The sequence below is a fragment of the Lutra lutra genome, chromosome 5 (assembly GCF_902655055.1).
Source record: "Lutra lutra chromosome 5, mLutLut1.2, whole genome shotgun sequence".
NCBI lineage: Eukaryota > Metazoa > Chordata > Mammalia > Carnivora > Mustelidae > Lutra > Lutra lutra.
This window is the reverse complement of record NC_062282.1, coordinates 32,913,144-32,919,143: the sequence shown is the minus strand read 5'-3', so window position 1 is coordinate 32,919,143 and position 6,000 is coordinate 32,913,144.

Sequence of the window (6,000 nt, the reverse complement as noted above, 5' to 3'; positions counted from 1 at the left end):
AAAATTAGCAAGACAGGAAACAACATGTGTTGGAGGGGATGTGGAGAAAGGGGAACCCTCTTACACTGTTGGTGGGAATGCAAGTTGGTGCAGCCTCTTTGGAAAACAGTGTGGAGATTCCTCAAGAAATTAAAAATAGAGCTTCCCTATGACCCTGCAATTGCACTCCTGGGTATTTACCCCAAAGATACAGATGTAGTGAAAAGAAGGGCCATCTGTACCCCAATGTTTATAGCAGCAATAGCCACGGTCGCCAAACTGTAGAAAGAACAAAGATGCTCTTCAATGGATGAATGGATAAGGAAAATGTGGTCCATATACACTATGGAGTATTATGCCTCCATCAGAAAGGATGAATACCCAACTTTTGTAGCAACATGGACGGGACTGGAAGAGATTATGCTGAGTGAAATAAGTCAAGCAGAGAGAGTCAATTATCATACGGTTTCACTTATTTGTGGAGCATAACAAATAGCATGGAGGACAAAGGGAGATGGCGAGAAGAAGGGAGTTGAGGGAAATTGGAAGTGGAGGTGAACCATGAGAGACTATGGACTCTGAAAAACAATCTGAGGGTTTTGAAGGGGTGGGGGGGTGGGAGGTTGGGGGAACCAGGTGGTGGGTATTAGAGAGGGCACGGATTGCATGGAGCACTGGGTGTGGTGCAAAAACAATGAATACTGTTACGCTGAAAATAAATTTTAAAAAATTTAAAAAATAATAATTAAAAATTTTTAAAAAAGGAAAGCATATTATACTTTCTAATCCAGTATGTTGCCCGCACCTTACGCCGCACAACTAGTTTTCACTCTCATAACCACTGAGTACTCTGCTGAGTGAGGTGCCCTTTTGGTTGGGGGAAAAAAAAAGAGATAAAATTGACCCGCTGTTCACCCTAAGTCTCTTCAGCAAGATTATAAAAAATATGATGCTGCCCATTAATAAAATTGGTTTCTAAAGCATTTTCTATTCCATATGAGAGCAGCCTTCAAAAACATAAGGGAAAGAATGCCACTGATGAATTCCGCTCCCAGGTGATGGAAGGAGCTGTGGAGCCTGAGGCTTCTAGGGTAGATTCCATACAGTAAAGCAGTGTTTCTCCTGAGTTAGCAGCAACACTAGCATGTTGCAAAGGCTTTTCCAGGTGCCGCGGCCTCTGTCTTCTGCCCTTCTGGTTGCTTCTCTTTTCAACGAAAAATATCCCCATGCCGATTTTCACGCACTTATTCTGGGTCTATTTTCCAGATATCTTTTATCCAAATATTGATCTGTCATGAGGCCTAAAATTTAGCTTTAACAATTTATTCTTTGCTTCAAATAATCCTTCTCCAGCCTGGGTCACTGAAGTGTCCTACTTGAAAGGGAAAAGAAAAAAGAAAGGCAAAGAAAAGACATAAGAAATTAAGCAACGTGGTAGCGTTTCGGCGCGGGCGGTGGCAGGGCTGAGCCAGCGACGCCAACACTCCTGGCTCTCAAAGCTCTCGCTCTGGCCTCAGCTCCCCCTCCTGCCCGTTCTGTGCCGTGACTCAACACGTCAGCTACTTCTTGACAGCCTCACCACTGCCGTCTCCACCACTGCCGAGGTGGAGGGAGTGGGTGCAGCTGCTAAGGCGATTGCCACGTGTGAGCCAACAGGCACAGTGGATGACATGTTCCGTCTTCCCAAAGGGCAAGAGGTATTTTCCTTCTAGAAGGCCACCACGGCAAGTGCCAACAGATATTTCTTGCTTCAGCCCTTCTCTTTGCCTTTTAGGGTAACTACGAGCAGGTGTTCTTAGGAAGGCGAGGCAAGCACACGCAGCATCAGAGGGATTTTGCTGGTAATACGCTCTCTCGTGGAACAGCTATGACCGCTTCACTCTCTTTCATCTACCCAGCAGATTTTCACAGAACCCGCTTGGCAGCTGTCAGAAAATCTACCATGCAGGCAGAATTGAAAAGCCAAGGCAGTTTCCTACCCCTGCGCTGCTGTGAGCCAGTGGCTCACTTGGCAGCGTGGGCACAAAGGCGCTGACATCACTATACTTGTGCCTCCAATGCTGGAGGACCATTTCCAAACAGGCAGGTGGAAGGGCCTTTCTCTGGGTGCATGATCCAACGCTCTCAAGGGCTGGATGGAACCCCTTCCAGTGTTCTGAGACTCAGTTTGAAAATAGGGCTGGGGGAGTCTTTCCATACAACACCAAGCAATTCTAGGGCACAAGTAAGTTGTCCACGGATTCAACTCAATTCTGACACTGTCTACCGGGGGAATCACACCAGATTCCACAGGTTGAAGGCTTGGTCCTACAAGACTGCTCCCATGCCCACCCTACTTTAGCTTCTGGTTGGGAACCCTGGCTGTTGTCTGCATTCCGACCAAATGACTACCAATTGGAAGTTCCAGTGACCCCCCCTCTACCCCGGGATGCCAACCTCAAGTCCAGGTTGTTCCCTATACTTATGACTGACTGGTTATAAGTTAAAGGTATGCATGACTCCCTTCTCAGGTTCAGTTAATTTGCTAGCGCAGCTTACAGAACTCAGAGAAACATCTTACTTACCAGATCACCAATTTATCATAAAAGCAGATATAACTCAGGAAGAGCCAGATAGAAGAGATACCGAGGATAAGGCCTGAGGAAAGGATGAGAGCTTCTATGCCCTCTTCCAGCACCTCTGCCTGTAAACCAACCAGGAAGCTCTCCAAACCTGGTCCTTTTGGTTTTTTATAAAGACTTCATTACATAGTCATGATTGATTAAATTACTGGCCATGGATCCAAACTCCAGTCCCACTCTCCTCCCTAGAGGTCAGGGGGTGGGACTGACAGGTCCAACCCTCTAATCACATGGTTGGTTGGTTCCCCTGGCAATCAGCCCTGACCCTTAGGTGTCCTCTAAAAGTCATTGCATTGACATAACAAGACATAGCTTTATGACTTTCATCACAGGGAATTCCAAGAGTTATAGGATCTCCGTGCCAGAAAGGGGAAGAAGACCAAATATAAATTTCTTACTATGGATCACAATATCACAGAGCCCTTGTGCTTGTCCGGTATAATACATCGAAGAAAGTCATCTAGTTGCAGTCTCACTAGAAATAGGAACCCAGGGATTCGTGTAGAATACTCACCATACTTACCCCATGAACCACTCTGCTCTGAGAAAATTCTGATGTTTTTTACCCAAGTCAACTCATATTTGTATGGTGGAAGGGAAAACTTAGGAAAAGGAACCAGGTGTGATCACAACCACTGGCCCAGATGCTCCCACATTTTGATTTTTTCCGTTTGAGCAGGGAAAGAACAATTGTGGTTTGGGGGTCCAGAGATAAGGCAGATCAACCAATCAGATTTGGGAGCTATCTATTTGAGAGACTATTTTATAAGACCCCAGATTACATCTAAGTATTTGTTTGGACAAATGACATTTCCATTTGCACTTAAGTCCTACATACCATTTTGCACAACAGAATATTTTCAGTTGTGTTCTATGTTGGATATTTTGCTGTAAAATAAAATACACATAGGATACATTTTAGGGGTGCCTGGGTGGCCCAGTCCATAAAGTGTCTGCCTTCGGCTCACGTTGTAGTCCCAGGGTCCTGGGGTTGAGCCCCGAGTTGGGCTCCCTACTCAGCAGAGAGCCTGCTTCTCCCTCTCCCTCTGATGTTCCCCCTGATTGTATGTTCTTTCCCTCTCTCTCTGTCAAATGAATAAATAAAATCTTTTTTCAAAAAAAGAAGAAGAACACGTTTTAGAAAAGACCTATTGAAAGAGAAAACCTGAATTATGAAAGAAAACCTGCCTTTCTTACCCATTTTACTGATGATTGGCACTGGGTGAAATAATTCTTTCTGCTTATCTCTCTTGCCTTGTCCAAATGAGAAAATATATATGAAAGTCTCCAATCAGGTACCTGGCATATTGCCAGAAATAAATTTTAGTTTCCTTTCTTTTGTGTTGGGGTGGAGGGAGGAGCAGAGGGAAAGGGAGAAAAAATCTTAAGTAGGTTCCACACTCAACAGAGAGCCTGAGCTGGGGCTCGATCTCACAACCCTGATTATCATGACCTAAGCTGATATCAAGCATCAGGGGCTTAACCAACTCGGCCATCCTAGCACCACCCCACCCTGCTTACTCTTCCATTAAACTTCACCTCCCCAGCCTACCTAGTATGCTATGGAACATATTAAAGCCAATAAGTAAGTTACAAAATAACAGCCTTTGGAACACTAACTAGAAATTATAAGAGTAGCAAACTATACATAGAAAACTTGAAATAATTAACTTTATTTCACCTAATGCCATTCAGTAACTGGGTCCCACAGTGTTTTTGGTCCCCTTATGTTTATCTCCCCTTTTATGTAGTAATGGAGCTCTGATGTTTAGCTGGGCTCATGAGGGTGTGGAGTGAAGACTACATTTTATAATCTCCCTTACAGGTAGGTGAGGACATGATGCTAACCTCTGGCCAAGGAGATACCAGCAAAAGTATGTGCAGCTTCCTGGAAGAGATCCTACCCCAGTCTCAAGGAAGTTTCATAACAGTAAGACTTGAGAAGCATTACTCTAAAACATACAAATTATACAGAATGGCAGACCAATAGTAAGCCAACGATGTCACAAAGAAAAGAAGAACAAGAAAAGCTTACAGTTTCCCAATCTATTCGCTAAATACTTACATTGTTAAATATTTGCATCAAATTTGAGCATTTGAATGTGAGTTGTGACCCAGGCACCAAGGTGTGTCAGTAAACAGAACAGACCAAACACCTCCCTCTTGGGTCTTATGCTCCATTCTAGTATGAAAATACTGCAATGCGATTGAGAATTTTCAGTAGAAGAGTTGTGGGGGAGGGATGCTTGTCAATGTCATTCAGAAAAATAGCTAGCATTATTTCCTCTCAGCATAGTAATAACAACAACAAGAATTATGGTATTTTGTGAGTACTTACGATGAGCCTGGCAGCGTGCTTAGCACATATTATACATTACCAAGGATTTCAGTACAGACATTTACACTGATTTTTTCCCCTTTGACCCTTTTGGTTATAATACAAAGAGCACTGCATTGGAATTCAGACTATTTGGACTCAGTTCCTGATTTGATCATCTGATGGCTGTGTGATCTTCGCAAGTGACTCAGCTTTCCTTACTCTCAACTTTATTAAATAGGAAGGAACATTATCTTTACACGGTCTTTCCAGAGTCCTGGAGGGGTCAGCTGACATCTCCTACACTAAGCACTTAGAGCAGCACTCGGCACGTAGAAAAGACTCAATAAATATCAGTCATGATTACTCTAATTATTGAATATTTTATTATTAAATAATGAGTAAGTAAAAAAGACATTGCACTCTAAATTTAGCCTCATGGTACAGATTTCACAGATCACCAAGGTTTTCTTCCTGTTAGTTTAAATTTTTCTTGAGTAGAAACCACACAGTGTAACTTACACTCAAATTGTATTTATCTTATTTATTGTATCAGATTATGAACTTTGATTATACTTTATTGCCTCATGTTCCATTCTTAAAAATCTGAGGATATCATTTTTTTAGTGACAGAAATACAAATGTAGATTCTACTACACAAATATCTGCTGGTTAAAAAAAAAAAAAGGAAGGAATACTTCTTTTGCATAGTATCTTCCAGTTCTGGGTCAAAATATTTCTTAAAAACCTCTTACAATATCAGTTATTATTTCTAGCATATTCAGAACTACAACACTATTTTCAACTAACTCCACAGAATTACATTACACAGGGGTGGTACCACATTTGCTTAAGTATTCTGGGTTTTTCTAGTCCTTTATAAACAGTGTGAGATCGTACATTCTTCACATATATATCTTTGCATACATCTACAAGAATATATGTAGGATTAATTCATAAGGCAAAATTGCTGGGCCAAGAGCTACACGTGTTTTATTTTTATTTCTTATATATGTAGTCAAATTGCCTTTCTGTAATAATTTATACTCCCACCAGCAGTGGAGTAGCCTTTTTACCCACCAC